The sequence below is a fragment of the Aedes albopictus genome, chromosome 2 (genome assembly GCF_035046485.1).
Source record: "Aedes albopictus strain Foshan chromosome 2, AalbF5, whole genome shotgun sequence".
NCBI lineage: Eukaryota > Metazoa > Arthropoda > Insecta > Diptera > Culicidae > Aedes > Aedes albopictus.
In genome coordinates this window covers 458,892,226-458,911,197 of record NC_085137.1, presented here as the reverse complement: position 1 = coordinate 458,911,197, position 18,972 = coordinate 458,892,226, and the positions used below count along the sequence as shown (strand labels likewise).

Below are 18,972 nucleotides of genomic sequence, written 5' to 3'. Positions count from 1 at the left end.
ATATAATGAAAAAAAGGAAAAAAAATAACAAAAATAAAATACAATGAAATTAAATCAAGTAAAATTTCATTATATAGAGCTAAACAAACATAGTTTTTCTTGTATGTCGGAGGCCGCATCGGGTACGAGGGGAAATGAAATAGAATTAAATAAGAAAAAAAGAAACAAAATTTTATCCACTATTGAAAATTAGTTTACAACTTTTGAAAGAGTATTGCATGATAGAATTTTTTTATATTGAAAATCGAGTCGCCCCTTCAATATTTTGGAATTTTCAAAAGGTGGTGGTATAAAACGAATTAAATATTTTCATCGGCCTAATTTTAAAAAAATGTAAAATAAAATAAAAACTAATTAAAAAAATAGAATAGACGGAAAAAAAATAGGAAATAAAATAAAAAGTACAGTCAAATAAAATAAAAACAAAATAAAATAAAACATAATAAAAAAATAATTATATAGATTTTATAGAATAAATCAATTTACACTTTAGGGTGAATAATTTTAAGTAATTAATGAATAATCTTTGATGCTTAGTTCTAATGGATTTATTTAAAAAATCTCGATTTGAAAAAAAAATCTGTAAGTACTAGAAACGTCGTTCTTCAACGACATAACTAGTTCCAGTATCGCTACATGAATGACAATCAAAGAAACAGGATGGAAGGAAATAAGAAAATAAAATAAAATAGATAAAAATAAGTAATAAAAAAACAAAACAAGTAAAAGGACGAAAAAAAAACTAATAAGCTGGAAAAACTTGAAATAACAAAAACAATTGTAATAAAACCAAATTTAAATGAAATTTAAGATTCAATGAGATAGGTAAAGCAAAAACATATTATTTTTATGGAACAGGGAAGGGAAGATAAAAAAAAAGAAAAATAAATAAAAAACAAAATATTATTCAATATTGAAAACTAGTTTACAACTACTGAAAAATTATTGTATGATAGCATTTTTTTATATTGAAAATGGAGTCGCCCCTTCAATATTTTGGAATTTTCGAATGGTGGGGACATGAAACAAACTAAATATTTGCACCGGTTTAATAACAACATCTTTTTAATAAAATAAAAAATATTTAGAATAAAATAAAATAGAATAGATGAAAAAAAACTAAAATGAAATTGTAGAATAAAACACAATAAAATAAATGAAAAATAAAAGCATTAAACAAATATATTATGAAAACAAATTAATTAAAATGAAAAAAAAAGTTAAATAAAATAAAATAAAATAAAACTAAGTAAAATACAATAGTATAAAACAAAAATAAAACAAAACAAAATAAAATAATAAAAAATGAAATTTTAAACACTTTAGGGTGTTTAATTGTAAGTAATTAATGAATTATCTTTGATGCCTAGTTCCAATGGATTCATTGGAAAAATCATATGATTTGCAAATGAATGCGACATGATTCCAGTATCACCTCCTGAATGACAATCCCTGCCTTCTCACTGTCGTACGACGTTTCAGTACCGCCCGCCTCACGGAGCAGGACATTGAACCACTTTCGCCCGCATTCGGTATTACCTGCACGGAAACGTTGAATGTCACAACCCAGATGTTGCTGCAACCGCAGTCGCCAGTACAGTCAGTCAGTGGTGGTTGTTGGTGGCCATTACTCGCGGCGGTACCGAGACTAGACTGGATCGATTATCGATCGATTAATAATAGCGACCGGTGAGTCAAGTTCCACCGATCCGATCAATCGATGAAAGGAAATTCACCCTCTGGTGTGCATGGCGTTGGCAGGTGATTTGATTTTGGTAGAAGGTCAACCGTGGCTCTACGTCACCGTCTTTGATTCGTTTAGAATTTAATTGAAACGAAATTCACGTTGATTGATTGAAAATCGCGGCGCTCACGTTTTCCGTCAGGCAGTGTGGAATTTAAATTTATTGCTGGTAAGCAGGAAAATGAACGCCCTCTTAGATGAACAGTGATAACCAAAATAATTCACAATTTTACCCTTTTTCTTAATGGTCAACTATGAAGATCGAGAGAGTCTTTCGATACCTGAGAGTCTCTGGACAACTCCAGAGAGAGTCTCTGAACACTTATAGAGAGAGTCTCTGGACACCTCCAGAGAAAGTTTCTGGACACCTACAGAGAGAGTATATGGACACCTTCAGAGAGAGCCTTTGAACACCTCTAGAGAGAGTGTCTGGACACCTCCAGAGAGAGTCTCTGGACACCAAAAGAGAGAGTCTCTGGACACCTCCAGAGAGAGTCTCTGGACACCTCCAGAGAGAGTCTCTGGACACCTCCAGAGAGAGAGTCTCTGGACACCTCCAGAGAGAGTCTCTGGACACCTCCAGAGAAAGTCTCTGGACACCTCCAGAGAGAGTCTCTGGACACCTCCAGAGAGGGTCTCTGGACACCTCCAGAGAGGGTCTCTGGACACCTCCAGAAAGTCTCTGGGCATCTCCAGAGAGAGTCTCAGGACACCTCCAGAGAGAGTCCCTGGACACTTCCAGAGAAAGTCTCTGGACACCTCCAGAGAGAGTATCTGGACATCTCCAGAGAGAGTATCTGGACATCTCCAGAGACAGTCTCTGGACACTTTCAGGGAAAGTCTCTGGACTCCTCCAGAGAGAGTCTCTGAACACCTCCAGAGAGAGTCTCTGGACACCTCCAGAGATAGTCTCTCAACACCTCCAGAGAGAGTCTCCGGACACCTCTAGAGAGAGTCTCTGGATACCTCAAGAGAGAATCTTCCAGAGAGGATCTCTGGACAACTGGCCTCTCTAGATATCTTTAGAAATAACATCTAGGTACTTACAGAGAGAGTCTCTGGATACTTCTAGAGATAGTCTTTGGGTATTTGCAGAGAGAATCTCGGGATATCTTCAGATATCTGAAAAATAACAGAGACCTCAGCATCTCTTCGGGTTCTTTCAGAGAGAGATTCTGATCAGAGCTCAACAATGTCTGATATTTACTTTACAATGACAATAAAAAAAGTCGCAAATTACCTGACCACTACTGTATAGGCAGCCTCCCTTATCGCTTTTCCCAAGCCGCGACGACCGGAAAGTAGGGTGTGAAAATCGAAAGAAATCGAAACTGAATGCACAGCACATGGATTGTTGTAAGTATGTACCAGCCCGCGCATATTTGCATCGTTAAACAAGAGAATGTGCATTGTAACGTGAGTTGGAAGGCGGTAATTAAGTATCATCATCACTGCTCCACTCGGTTTGAACGATGGAGATTAATCTCTCTAGCTCTAGCGGAATGAATAGATAATGTGGGAGGAAGGGCCCGAGCGATATCGCGCGAATTAACTCTCTCGAATGCCTTTTGATTTCCACTCAATCATCCAATTAGGAGGTATATTTTCCGATTATGGGGATTCAATGTGAAGGTGGAGGCGGTTCGATGGATGGCGGTTGATAGAGGAAAATTTGCATATCATCATAAGAAATGGATGATTCAGTAACGTGATCGCTTAAAAGTGAGGCCTAAAATGGATACATTATAAAACCGGCTCAAATTTTATTTTTTTTTAGATTGGAAACATTGGAAACAAGTAAAAAAAGAAAAAAAATATATAAAAATGGGAAAAAAATTAAAGCAAAAAAAAATATTTACATTACATATTTTATAGTTTTATCAAAATAAACGAATTAGTTAAAAATACATATTTTAAACCATTGCATTACACTGATTGGCCTATTTCTTTTTTCTTGAGCCAAATATGAAAAAAAGAAAAAACATATATAAAAAAGGTAAAAAAATTAAAAAAAATACTCATAATTGAACAAACATTTCCTTAAATCAAAGTTTACTGATTGTAACGAATTACGAGCTCACTCACAATGTAAAAAATCCGCCCCCGGGTGGACTCGAACCACCAACCTTTCGGTTAACAGCCGAACGCGCTAACCGATTGCGCCACGAAGGCTACGATGCCCGCTGTTGGAATTGCCGAGACACCATCGTAGCATTACATGTTTCCGCAGCCACAAAATATACTCTGCGATAGCGGTTGTTGTTGACTGATACTGCTTTTTTCGAGTGAGATTAGGATTAGCAAATTTATGGATGAAAATCTTATCAATTTATTTCAGGAGGTTCCAAAGTAGCATTTCGACTAAATCTCTTAGATAATGAAACGACAACAAAAAACCGGAAGGAATTCGCTGTGCCATCTCAGAAATTATTGGATGGAATTTTATCCACAGATTTAGATGGACATCAATCCAAGAACTGCACAAAAAATGGACGTAAGAAAATCTTATGATTACTCATTACAACAAACATTTTAAAAAGTTCCGCTGAACCAGAAATTTTATTAAAATTTTTGAAATTGAGCTTCATTGAATTTATGCTAGGAAATTCACTGAGGAATTTCTTCTAAACAGCTCGTAGGTTGTTGAATGAATATTTTCAAAACGTTCATAAAATTATTAACCAATTTTGCCTAAAATGCTCGAATTAATAAAATCTCCATATTTTTTCTTTTTCATTTTTTATTATTAACTTTATTTGGTTTATTTGTTTTTAAAACTTTATCAAAAACTTCCTCTTGAAGTTTTGCAAAAAAAAATACCGTAGATTGTATATCAGTTTTTTAAGGATTTTTTTCGAAGATTGAACAATGAATCACAATTTCACATGAAATGCAGTGAAAATTTTTCCAAAAGATTTATAAACATTTCTACAAATTCTACTGGTTGTTATTTGGTACTACAATAAGTAACAGGTAATTTTCAGAAGGATTTGATGCAAAATTTTCAAAAAGATTTTGTAAAAATGACACACAAAAAGTTGTATATAAATAAATAAAAATAAAATAAATCCAAAAAATGAAATGAACGTCGATGATTGGTCAGAAAAAGAGCAGCAAAGGCAAAAAAAAAGAAAAAAAAGGAAATAAAAGAAGAGCACAAATATGCTTGAAAAAGCAGTGGGGCGCAAAGTGGAGGCATTACTATATCAGTAGGTCGACACCAGAGGCACGTTCTCTTCAATATAGTTGAGTCATTTTTGATAGAAACAGACTGACATAAATAGGGATACGATACAGGAGGATATAGAGGAGGAGCAATCACTAGTACAAAGGACAGAAATCGATAAAGTTAATTATGTACAATGTGAAAAATTAAAAAATGCTAAATGAAAAAAAAAAAAAAACAGAAGAAAAACACAGCATACAAACTGTGTATGTGAAAAAATTGAAAAATTGCAAATAAAAAAAAAACAGAAGAAAACATAGCATATAAACAAGTGTATGTATAAACAAGAAAAGAAGAAAACATGTGGTCATGAAAACAGATGCAAACGCAAAATGAATGAAAAGAGGATAACGAATGAAATAAAATAAGAAAACAAAGAGAAACAAAAAAGTAATATAAAGTAGCATGGGTGTTATACACTAGGAATTCATGAAGATTTGTGTTTCAAAGAATAAACGATGAGCAATTGAAATAAACGGAAAACTCGAAAATGAAGGTAGACGACATGGAAGTAAAAATAAATAGCAATCTCACATGAAATGCAGTGGACATTTTTCCAAAAGTTTTTATAAACATTTCTACAAACTCTGCTGGTTATTATTTGATAGTACAAAAAGTAACAGGTTAATTTCAGAAGGATTTAATGCGGAATTTTCTAAAAGATTTTGTAAAAGTCTCTGAAAAAAAAAAATAAAAATAAAATAAACAAAAAAGAACTGGATTTTAGATATTTTACCGGAAGATTTTATTCTTTATATCTGCACAATATATACTCCTCTACGAATTTGCAGCAGAATTCTCTCGGAGTTCTGTAACGAATTCTAAGGGAATATACTTCGAAATTCTGGAAGTTCTCCTTGAAATATTTTCCGAAATCTTATTGATATTTACATCAGAAGTTCCTCAGTATTTACCTAAACAATTCAAAGCCGTCTGCTTGTTCCTTGCTCCTGGAATTTGTGGAAAAATATCTGCCAGTTCAAGGAGAAGAAATTGAAAGAACTTATTGATGCATTTATTGGAAATTTTGCTACAAATATCAGGAATTTCGTGTTTTTTCAGCGAAAAATCTCTGCCATTTTCGACGGAAAATATTCTTTGTAAAAAAAAAGCTCTTCTTTGAAAAGATGAAAACCTTTGCTATCAAAATCAACTAGAAGAATTACTGCTCATAACCCTTAAATATAACAAATTATGGTTTTCAGACTTCTCCAAAATTTGTCTTGCCAAAAAATTGGTTGCCATGTCCATGGCATTTTACAGGAACTTCTCTAGCAAGTTTAAAAATTTCCATGGAAAACTCGACAACATGATGCTTCAGATACTTCTTTGGAAACTTATCCAGAAATTCAAGAATTTCTTCACAATTGTTGTCGGAAACAAGCACTGATTTTTTTTGGAAATTTGAAGAATTTTTACCCATTTTTTTCCGAAAATTCACAAACAATCGCTGAAGTTATACCTCAGCAATTGTTTGAAAAGCTCTACATGGACTTTTGTCATGAACTCGACTTGAAATTTTGCAACGGTTTATTTCGAAAAACTGTTCCCGTAAAGCTTGACTAATAATCCACTGAGAAATGCCACCCAAAAACTAGCAACAATGTTTTCAAAAACAACTTTGACTAAAATTTTCTTTTTTTACCAAAATTACTAAAAATCAGTGAGTGTAGAATTAGTAATTGTACCAATTATGGCACTACCTAAGGAAACTTATTTATACAAAAATAACGAGAAGAACAACGAATGTCATCAATAAGTTAAAAGACAGCTCAGTTTCCATACTTTACAGGAAAAATATAGAAACGGAACCCAAACAACTTTTAGTATTGATTACAGCGTGTGCCAATGATAGGAACCCTGTACCAGTTATGGTTACATTTTTAAACTTTGGTTCCTTTTCGCACTATTTGCATGCATTCCTTATGGGGTTAGCCATAACTGGTACACTATGGCCAAAAAGGGAGCAAGGAAGCCGAAATTTTAAGGAAAATGATTTATTTATACCGTGTTTTGAGGAAAATGTGGAATTTAAATGAGTGCGACTATCTTTTGTGAACGTGATCTGTTGTTGACAAATATTTTCTTGTTGATTTACATCGTTAAAAAGTGAAAATTAACTATGGCGAATAATTGGTACTATTGCCATAATTGGTACACTTACCCTAGTTAAAACACACAAAAAAAGACAAAAAAAAAACTAAAAATCAGTAATTTTCACAAAGATCAGCAACTAAATTGCCTATTGTTAAGAATACTGTATGGCGTTCTACAGAAGCATAGCCGAAAGTTCTTCTAAGAGCTTTATTCATTTCTTGAAAAACTTTTCTGAAAATAGTTCAGAAATTAGAAAATTTCTTTCACGAATTTCCTCAGAAATTCTTTCGAAAAATATTCCTGAAAATGATTTGACAGCATTTTTTTTTTCAAGAACGGGGGTTCGACTCATTTTGCATCCAAGCGTTCCTGCAAAGTCTCTCCAGGTGTTTATGTAGAGGTGCAACCACTCAATGATTGAGAATATGTCTCAGCAATTTCACCAGAATTGTTTTGAAAAAAAAAATCGATTTGGAATTTCTTCTTGACTTTGGTAAGACATTATTTCATAGTTTACTTCGAAAACGGTTGCCAAATATCTCTGTTGGTGATCCACTCAGGATTCACGACCACCAAAAAGTAGCAAAAATTCCATCAGAAACAATTTCTACTAGACTGAAGTGTAGAATTAGCGTGATGTGAAAATAAAAACAAAAAAACTTCTACTAGAACTTTTTTTACCAAAATTCAACAGAAACTTTCCAAAAGGGTAAAAAAAACAAAATTCAGCTAGCAATTGATTCCGAACGAAGTACTACATGGAGTTGAACAGGATTCAAGCCAAACATTCTTCAGCCGTGAAGTGTTGCCTAAAAATCGTGAAATCGCCAATGTTTTCCAAAATTTCCATTTCCACCAAAAGTTTCCCCAGAAATTAAGCCAAAATGTTTCTTCAACAACTGTTCTTCAAGAATCAGCTCTAATCATATATTAAAAAAATCCTTCAAAGTTTTTCTAGGTGTACTTCTAGAAACTCGCTAGATGAGTTTTACTCAAAAAAAAAAAAGAAAAAAAAGTGTAAGAAATGCATAAAACATTCACAGAAGAAATGTTGTCAAAACGTTGACCTTAACTTTTGTACACGAATTTAATAGGCTTACGCAAAAAAAAACAATTTTGGGATTTCCACCTTCAATTGCCAGGCATGTACAAATTGTTTGAAACGTTCCATGTATCATAATTCTTTGAATTTCGGGAATTATTTTCAAATGTTTTTGGATTTTTTTTAAATGTAATTTTTTAATAAATGCCCACACAGTGTACGAAATGAACACACAAAATAGGGAATCCCTTCACATCTGGCATCACTGGTTTGAAGCAACATGATTAGTGTTAGCAACTAACGAAAATGATCTCATTTCAAAGTAAATAAGAGCTTCACTGTCACTTTTTGAACTACTAGTCAAAAATAATAAAAAAACAAACTTTCGGAATCTGTAAGTCGCATACGAAATAGGTCTATCTGTCGGAGGATAAGTACAAGTAAGATAATCAAAAGGGATTTGCTCGTCCTTTCTCGTTTTTGTCGTGTTGAATTACTATACATATTTTTTTAAAATATTTTTTAAATATTTTTTATATTCATGAATTTTAACACAGAGCTAATTCTTCATACATTTTCTTATCGTTTTGGAAACTGAAATGACGAGAGGCGTTTTTAGAGAAATCGAAATAGTGACTCAAATAAAAGAAAATAGAAAATAAAAAGAAAATAAAATAAAAGGAAATAAAAGAAATCCAAAATTAGGGTATCATTTTTACATATCGCATAGAAGGGAAAACAACAGTGAAGATTATTAAAATAAATGAACTTTTCCTAATTGTTAGGAAATTAATGAAGAGTATTTATAACTTATGGAAGACAGAAGTAGAGATACGATATAGTAAGATATAGAGGACGAGCAACCAGTACAAAGGACAGTTATCGATTAAGTAATAATTTAAAATATTGAAAAAAATAGAAAAACTGAAAAAATAAAAAAATGTATGTCATACAAAAAGTTGTATAAATAAATCAAAATAAAAGAAATCCAAAAAATGAAATGAACGTCCATGAGTGGTCAGGAAAAGACAAGCAAAGGCAAACAAATAGAAAAAAAAGAAAATAAAAGAAAAACAGAAATATACTTAAAAATGGTAATGAATAATGCAGTGGAGCGCAAAGTGGAGGCATCATGGTATCAGTAGGTTGGCACAAGAGGCACGTTCTCCTCCATTTCGGAAATTTGTGACATTTCAGTCAGAAACAGACAGACTGACAGAAATAGAGATACGATACAGGAAGATATAGAGGAGGAGCAACCAGTAGTGCAAAGAACAGAAATTGATAAAGTAAGCAATGTAAGATAAAGAGAAAAAAAGAAAATTTGCAAAATAAAAAAAAAAATAAAACGGAAGAATACATAGCATATATAAAAGTGTATACAGGGTGTATAGGTTGCTGAGCGCAATCTTTTTAAAGGGTGATAGAGGACCATAAATGGTGAGAAAAATTGTTCTACGCATATGGTCAAATCTCAACCATTGCGTAGTTATTGAACGTTCCATGTTTTTGACTATTATTGCCTTAACTGGATATTACTTGAAAATGGTCAAACTTATCGCAGTTTTTTGCCCTTGTTCGAAAGATTATTGAATTTTCTATCAGATTTGAATCGACTGGTTTAGTTTAGTTCAATAACTAAGTTTTCTAGAGCAAATAGCTCAAAAGTAGTGTGTTTTAATTTGTTTTTGCCAATTATCTTTGAAAAAAGCGTAATCAATTAAAGTTCTTTATTAGGCAGAATTGTCGCCCCTTTTCCACTCTACAATTCGTTTTTTCAAACCAAACTTCTAGCTCTAATCGCTTTCTTGCAGTTTCGATTTAAACGTTCGTCAGCTACAGCGGCACAGTGCTCAAAAAAGTGCTTACTTGTACAAATCGAAATTGCAAGAAAACGACAAGAGGTAGAAGTTTGATGTCAAAGAACAAATTGTAGAGTTCAACAGAGGCCACAATTCTGCATTAGAAAGAACTTTAATTTATTACGCATTTTTAAAAGATAATTGACAAAAACAAATTAAATCACATTACTTTTGAGCTATTTGTTCTAGAAAACTTAGTTATTTAAATTAACCAATCGATTCAAGGATGCCATTTGATAGAAAATTCAATAATCTTTCGAATACGTGTCAATAACTACGTAGCGTTTGAGATTTGGCCATATGCATAGAACATTTTTTATCATTTATGGTCCTCTATCACCCTTTAAAAAGTTTGCACTGAGGACCCCAACACCCTGTATATACACAAAAAACGTAAAAAAAAACAAAAAATTAAATGAATGTCGGTGAATGGTCATGAAAGAATAAGATAAAATAAGAAAACAATGAGGTATGAAAAAAATAATACTAACTAGCATTAGCGTGATGCACAAGGAAAACACCGAGAATTGTGTTTGAAAGAATAAAATAGAAGCAAATAAAATGAAAGAAAAACGAAGATGGACATGGAATAAATGATAAAATAAAAGAAAAACAGAAAGACATTTAATATGGCACTGAAAAATGCAGTAGTGCGCATAGTGAAGGCAGCATGACTTAAATAACACTCGATGGAATACCGGAAAAGATAAATGAAAGAGTTAAAGAGTTGAGAATGATGAAGTGAAAAAAAAATAAAAAAAATAAAGAAGTTAAAAAAAACGAAAAATTTGGAAATAAACATATAGTTGAGGAAAAAGGACTGTATGTGCGAGTTCAAAACTTATGGACAAAAGTAAGAAATAGAAATTTCTCTTCAAAGCATTCAAAAATGAATTTGACAAACCTTTTAGAACTTCTAAGTGAGGACAGTCTAAGGTATTACCTGAAAAAAAAAAGAAAAAGTCAAAATTAGTCCGATTTGTTTACTGCGCATATCCATATCGAGATGTAAGCTATATCAATGACTAGCTAGCTTCTCTAGCCTTCTCTCCTTATGGAATCCTAAGCTCCGTTACCCTGCCCTACAATTTATTGTTAATTGAATTAGGTGAGATTATCTAACATTCACCACGGTCGGCAGTGGTGTGACCTTCCACCAAAGCACCTATCCGGTAGATCTTTCAGCTAGGAGGGAGGTTCACAATTCACCTCAACTACATTAGATCCAAGCTAGAGGCTAGAGAGGACAGCTCCATTTTTCTCACAGCCACTTAAGTGCAACCGCAGCAATACTAACTGTGCTACCCCTGGCAGGGCTCCACCAACAACAACATTGTTTCACCGTCACCATTGGATCTTGAAACGTGTGCATTTCCCTCTCGACGACCACGACGACGACGTCAAGTTGTCAAGTTGACCCAAGCTATCGGGGTCCGAAACGGGTTTCTTTCACGCCGCCACCGGTCGATGTTCGATCAATTCCAGTCACAGCTCCAGTGGCCCCAGTCGTCCGTCCACTCGATCCACATTTGGATTTTTTGGGACCTTGACTGAAATTTATTGTTTATTTACTTTCCGCTCGTGCGCTTGCGCGCGCGCTCAAGTTCCTCCGCTCCTCGCTCGATCACTGCTGGATCGTGTGATTTTTTTCGGACCGCTAAGTTGACCGAGTGGCGAATTTTTGTCAATTGAGAACTGAATTTGTTTTCACTCAGTGATCGATATCAAAATTTGTTAGTTCAAAAGGTATCCGGATGTGGAGTTTTATACATGAAGAAATGTTTGAAGGTCAAATTTTCAGACTCAGCGAAGAGTCTTTTGAATTATATTTGAACATGGTTTTCTGGCAAAACTGATTTGGTTTCCATGTGTCCATGGAGCCATGTTCTTAATTCTAATTTTTTGTTTTTTTCTTTTTATTTATTTTTTATTTTTATTTGTTTTTATTTTTTGTATTATAATCTTTCTCTTTTTTTTGTTAGAATTCAAATATTTAAATAAGATATTTTTACAAGTTATTTATACTATTTAATAAATGAATGAATGTTTATTTAATATACTTTGACAAATTTATCTTTTATATGAATTCAATATCTTTGATATGTCTTTTACTTCATAGAAAATTCTACCTAATATCAAAATTATTTGTTTCAGAATTTTGAGGACTCATGATTTACATTATTAATCCTCACAATTTCCTACTCGGGGTCCGAACAGCGACCGCACCGATCGAGTCAATGGATCCAGGTACCTACCTGTCCAGTGTAAGACAGCCACCAGCAACTTTAATTCACTGACTGGGTTACATAACGATCGCACCGTGGACGAATCTGGCCAGCAGCATTCTGCGCATATTAAGATGCAGATGTAAACCGTGTAGGGCCCATATAGCCGAGGCGGTAAACGCACGGGTATTCAGCATGACCATGCTGAGGGTGACGGGTTCGATTCCCGGTCGGTCCAGGATCTTTTCGTAAAGGAAATTTCCTTGACTTCCTTGGGCATAGAGTATCTTCGTGCCTGCCACACGATATACACATGCAAAAAATGGTCATTGGCAGAGGAAAGGTCTCAGTTAATAACTGTGGAAGTGCTCATAGAACACTAAGCTGAGAAGCAGGCTTTGTCCCAGGAGGACGTTACGCCAAGAAGAGAGAGAGATGTAAACCGTCGCGCGTCGATGGTGAGGGGACAGTCAGTTGGGGCGGCTACGGATCTTATCACATTTACGGGTCCCTCCGTCTCCCAACAGACCTAGGGTTTTTGAATGGACTGTTTCGATTCACAACCGCGACGATGATGGTGGCCCTTAAGCGGGTCGCTTGGTAAGTGACTGTGTGGTTCACCACCACGATAAATTGTTCACGGTGTCAAGTGTGGACTCGCTGTGACCCCTTTTGACATTCATGGGAGTAAGTAATTGATTCGTCTTAACTCGTCGTGTCGCGTCGTAGGGGCTTTCCATTTTGCTGATTCAAGGAAATCCGATTTGTCCGGTTGCAGTTTGGGGCCCTTAACGAGGGTGCGTGCGTAGCGTAGTGCTCATACCTAGGTGGTTTCGGTGGAATGTTGCGGTGAGTCATATATGGGTGCGGGTTTGATTAAGTTGAGACCAAAGACGGGCTGCAGAATGTTTATGGTAAGAGCTTGCATAAGGTCATTAGGATTAAGAACATGGAATTTCACAGACCAATGAGCATATCAGAAAAACCGAATCGTTAGTTGATTACTTTTGAATTCCGCGAAGCATTTTTTTAAACTATGGAAAGCTAATAAAATTGCGTCGTTCATACAGCTATATTTTTATAATAATTTTTGGATTCGGTGTCAGGAAATTAAATTATTTTAAGAGTTTCAGTTTAAAATCGACTTTAGTAGTATCTAAAATGACTAAAATACTCCTTATTCATTGACTATAGTTTCTATATTCACAGATACTATGCGCTTGAAATTTAACCGAAGATATCAATGATTTTTGGCATCGTGACTGACATTTTTTAATAAATTTCATCCTGATACTTTTGCTAATTAAAAAAAGTAGTAATTATTTTTTTCTGCTCTTGGAGATTTAAGGTGACATTCACGGTGGATATTTCTCGTACTTTTTTCAAGACTGCTGAATCCACTCGACAAGCTTCGATCCCAGGTCCTCGGCGTGATAGTCAAGTGTTCTAACCATCACACCAGGTCCACACCACAAAAAAATTGTTCTTTATCACAACACTAATTAAGAAGAGCAGCAGGCTAAACGTTTTTTCCTTTACTATAATCAATGTTATAAATGTTAAAAATTGATATATTTATAGGAACTACAGTGAAAGTAACATTTCACTACAAGAAAAAATAAAATTTACATTTTCAAAAAAATAGAATTTTGAAAAACTATGCAACACTCTAGTGCAAATCTAATTTTTTTCAATGATTTAGTAATATTCTTAAATGTTATAAAGCAGTTGGTCTTAACGTCAGTTTTGCTGTACACTGTATGCTTCTCTGTCTTAAAGTTTATATAGTACAACGTATGTCAACATTCTTGAGTTATACGCTATGTAAATTTTCCAAAAATATTAACACTTCAAAAAAAAAAAACAAAACAAAACAAAAAAGCGAACATCTAGTTTTACAACGGTATTCAAATCTAGAATCCGGAAACACGAAATATCCGGTTTTTGTCAGATGAATCTTTTGTAAATTTGATTAGAAATGAATCCAAAAAATCCTTTGGTAGCTCATCATTAGGCTAGCCCAAAATGAATCGATGTTCGAAAAGTCAAGATGCTCAACCTTTAAATGAAAGGTATGCATATTTGAAGCATTCTTGTAGAACATTTCGATTTTCTTAAAAATCGTCCAGTGCGATTTTTGAAAAATGACCTTTTTTCACGAAATTTTCCAAAAAAATATTTTTTCCTAATCTGTTTTCATATTCTGATTTTTTCAATATTTTTTGTATTTTTATATCGACCTCTCATTCTGGAAAGGCATTGGTTTTTGAAATATTGTGTTTATTTTGACGGCAGAACTTTTTATTGTGCCACGAAACACGTCACTGTTGTAGTTATCCACATTAAAGCTTTTCATGAGCCTACTGCCAAATATCCCGGAATAAAAAACAATCCATGTTTGAACTAGCTTGACCATTCAACAAGTAAAGCTTTTATTTTAAGTCTAACATTGTTTGATATACATACACTAAAGTTTCACAAAGGTCAATATACTATGTCATGCAAATATTTGTAATATTGTCCTTTCGCTAAAAAGCGGTTTTCATGCGCATATAAATAGTACTATCGGATAAAACATTCATGGTTGAAAATTTAAAGAAAAAATAGTTCATTTTGATGGAAAATGCTCAAAAAATAGACCTCTTATCGGCACAAAAAAGTTCTGCCGTCAATATAAACACGATATTTCAAAAACCAATACCCTTGAAGGGTCCAGACTTCCAGAGAAAAATACAAAAATATTAGAACAATTCAAAAATTGTAAAAACATCATGAAAAAATATTTTTTTTAAAAATGTTTATGGAAAATGGTATTTTTTCAAAAATTGCCCTGGCGGAGCCTTTTAACCATTTTTCAGAAAAACCGAAATGTTCTACAATAATGTTTTAAATATGCATATCTTTCATTTAAGGGTTGAGCACCTTGATTTTTCGAACATTGATTTTTTTGAGACATCCTACTCGTCATGGATTTTTGTTAGATTTTTGGCTTGTAATAGTACTGTATAGTTTCCATTCCTCCGTGAACTTTCACCAGAGGTTAGTTTTAGAATTTTGTTGAAATTTCCTTTTTCGGATAGTCGCCAGGAGAATTGTTAACACACAAAGCACAAAGCACGGATTCTACAACAAGTTTTTCATACAATGTTTTTTTTTCTCAAAACAAAACAAAAATGATAAAAATCTTTCCCCAGGACTCGATCATGAACTTCGACTGAAATTCTGGAGTCAGATGCGATGAGCATAAGGAGTGTATCGTTAATTAGTTGAAAATGTTCAGGACGCTCTATCTTGAAACAGGATTGGTCATTTTACATTGGGGTAAGTACAGCCTGAAGCAGTTTGGAAAATGTTTAGTATTTATTGAGATTATGGTTGAATGACACTTTAAAATAAGTAGAAAATCTTAAAATATATATATTTTTGTTCGCTGTAATGTGCTCATAACATATCACTCAATACCGACTTTAAAATCTTTTATTTCCGATAGTACAATCCTCACTAAATGAATGGTTTATTCTGAAAAATCTCTACTTTTTGGTCGAGCTTTGACGACCTCCTTAAAATATCTTCAAAAGTTTTGGAATCCCGTTCTGTGCTTAAACTACTTAAACAATTTCAAAAAACTTAATAAATTTGAAAAAAAAACAAAGCGAATTTTTAAGGTGAAAGAACAAGAAATCCCATTTAAATTTTTCATACAAGCTTCAGGCACAAATCTGACGAACGAAGCATCGAATCAAGCTGCATTTGTTTAGCCTGGCTTTGTTCACTTACAAAATAAGTCAGATTTCCCAAATCAGGCGCACATGTTTACGCAATTTCAAGATAAGTGCTCTTGAAAACGTAAGTCGGCCATTGTAGCGGTCATATATGTGTTCTCTGTTTCACATTAACTTTGTGCATATATTTAAGGCGTAAACGTTATTTGGAGGAACATTAAAAAGGGTTTTCTCAAAAATGAATTTTTTTCATTTTTAAAACTGTTCTCTTAAACAATTATTTGGCTATATCATTTTGGGAAGGAATATGTTTGATTTAAAATTAAAAAAATAATAAAAAAAAATAAATAAAATGAATCATTTTTGAACATTTTTGCACAATTCTTTGGAATTATAAATTTTAAGAAGGTGTACAGAGTTTCAAAACATTTATTTAGTCTTGGAGGTGAAAGTCCAAGTGTTAAGATTATTTAAAAAAAATCAGCTCCATCATTCATTTTCAACAAATAAAAAAACAAAGATTTATATTTTGAATATTTTATTTTAAAGGTGCTGTGTGTGCTTCTATGAAGATTTGAGAATTATGTTACTCCAATCCCATAAAAATGTTCAAACGAAACGTCTTGAAGAATTTGCAGTAAACTTTAATCGGAACTCGAAGCAAGCACGGTTCAAGTAGCTTTAAAACGATCTGTAAAAATGCAATCGGTTCTTCAAAAAAATTAAAAAAATCGTTTGGTTTGTCTTTATTATAGAGACTTTCAGCCCTCGGTTGAAAAAAAAATCATTAGTTTTCCTCATATTCGATTTCCATAGAATTTCCATAAATCAATTTTGCCAAAAATATTCTGAAAAGGTCTGAAGACATTGAGAGAACTTATGCCTGATCACCTACTGGTTAATTTGAAATTATTTAGTTAAAATATGCTGCAGGGATTTCTGAAGAATTTACTGCATTTATTTAAGATGTGTAGTATCGTACAACTCGACTTTTTGGAAAGTTTATGAAGGGAACCTCCGATTTGAACTCAAAAAGAATTTCTGCAGAATTTGTAACTAAAAAAACTTAAAAAAAACTAGGAAATATTTGGGACATTTACCAAGTATTTCAGCTATTAAGTAAACCTTTTATCTAAAACATATTCAAATACAGAATAAGTTTTTTAAAAATTGTAATCGATTTCCGAATACAATATTGTAAATTTTATCGGATTACCTGTGGAAATTTTGCAGGTTTTTATTTTATTTTTTTATTCAATACTAGCAGTCCCGCAAACGTCGTACTGCCTGCCTACTCTGTTTTTTGACATCCGGTTCCATGACGAAATGCCCCTCAAAATGGAATTACTGATTTTCCCATTTTTTCTTGCCTTCTCGATCACTTTTCCTAATTATTTTTTTTACGATCACGTCGGAGCCCTGGCGGAATGCAACAGTGAAAGAATCATGTCGATCTGTTGACCCGTTCCCGAGCCTATTCGTGACATACAAACACCATTCCATTTTTATTTATATAGATTTATAGGTATTATTCAATATTTATTGGCATCTTATTTAAATTTTACATTTATCAACTTATACTAAGTGTTAGGTGTAATAACACACAGAACACCTAGTTTAAGTTGATGATAGTTATGTAATGGTATTTTAGGAAAAACTGAGGTTTATTCATGCATTAACTTTTCAGTTTGATGTTTGATCGATCTTTCGGGGGGCTCTCTCAGTCTATAAGTCGAGAACGAATTGGTTTCCACTTTCCCGACGTTTCGGCCGAAGGGTTTTGGCCTTTCTCAAGGGTCGTAGCGTCTATCGTCTCCCGTGTAGTTTGTTGCCATTTGTGTTAGGCCTGTCTTTTCGTTACTTGTTGTTTTTGAATGATTTTTTAATATTTTAAGTTTTGTTTGAATTTTACAGCAATGGAAACGATCGTTTCAAAAATAAAAGTACAAACTACAAACGTTGGGAGAGTAGAAAACAATTCGTTCTCAACTTAAAAAATGAGAAAACCACTTAAATCATCGATTTTTCAGAAAACATTTGAGAAATCCTACAATCACTCAAAGATTAAAAAAGAATTCAGATCTTTTTTCCACAAGTTGAACCTTTTTTATTAGAAAATTCTTTAGGAAATTTGTTGTAATTTCCGCCAAGAATCCAGCAGCATTTTCTGTGCATATTAAAGTACATATCCCATAAACATCTTCCAGGCTGGAGTTTTCAGGAATATTTTCATAGTTTTTGGCATAAATTCTTCTGTAAACTTTATAGGAAATACCCTCAGAAATTTCAGAGATCATCAAATTTGTGGGTGACCCTGAACAAAAGGTGTTACAAATAGAGTGCGGGAAGATAAAGAAATACAATATGATAAAAGTACAAAGGAAAGTCAAAATGTATAGAAAGTATAGTAAAGATAAAGAAAATAGAAAACAGAGTATAGCGAGATAAAATAAGACAGAAAATATAAGAAAAATAGGGTGGACAGAAGATAAGTAGAATACAGAAAAAATGACAATAAAAAAAGCATAGACAAGAAAGTTGAAAAACAAGGAGATTGAAGTGGAAGATAGAAGGTATAAGATAAAACAAAGAATATGGAAAAAAGAAGTTAGAAATTAGAATACTAATAAATGCTACTTCTAACAGGGGATAGGTAGAAATATATATTTAAGCCCAAACTTGCAAACTGTTCATGAAAATAAAATGACGAGAAACCACATAACAGAAATGTTTTCGCCGCGTAATCGCCGAACTCGACCTTCATCCGATCGCGATCGCGAACCAGTGCAAATTGTGCGATAATCGCCGGGCAACCTTCACACATTTCGCACATCTGCTACAACCAGTTCCGCAAACTGAAATCCAGGTCAGGGTGTTCCCGCATCTCACAGCGGAACGGAACTCCCCGGTAAAACAGCCTCCAGCCGTCGCGTCGTCATCACCCGCATGTCCTTAACATTCATCCCCTCCACTTCCTACTCACCTCGCACACGATTTGTCCTCAATCCACTCACATAATTTCCTACCGACAAAACATAAACAAATCATCCATCT

General features: G+C 33.6%; 1 protein-coding gene and 1 non-coding gene across 3 annotated transcripts in view; both read right to left on the bottom strand.

The window, feature by feature from the left end:
* Positions 1-18,972, bottom strand: part of LOC109418953 (GATA zinc finger domain-containing protein 10) — a 567,982-nt gene that overhangs the window by 191,483 nt on the left and 357,527 nt on the right. The window lies entirely within an intron of this gene.
* Trnan-guu (transfer RNA asparagine (anticodon GUU)) lies at positions 3,843-3,916 on the bottom strand. The gene has a single exon. It is a non-coding gene; the product is annotated as a tRNA-Asn (tRNA).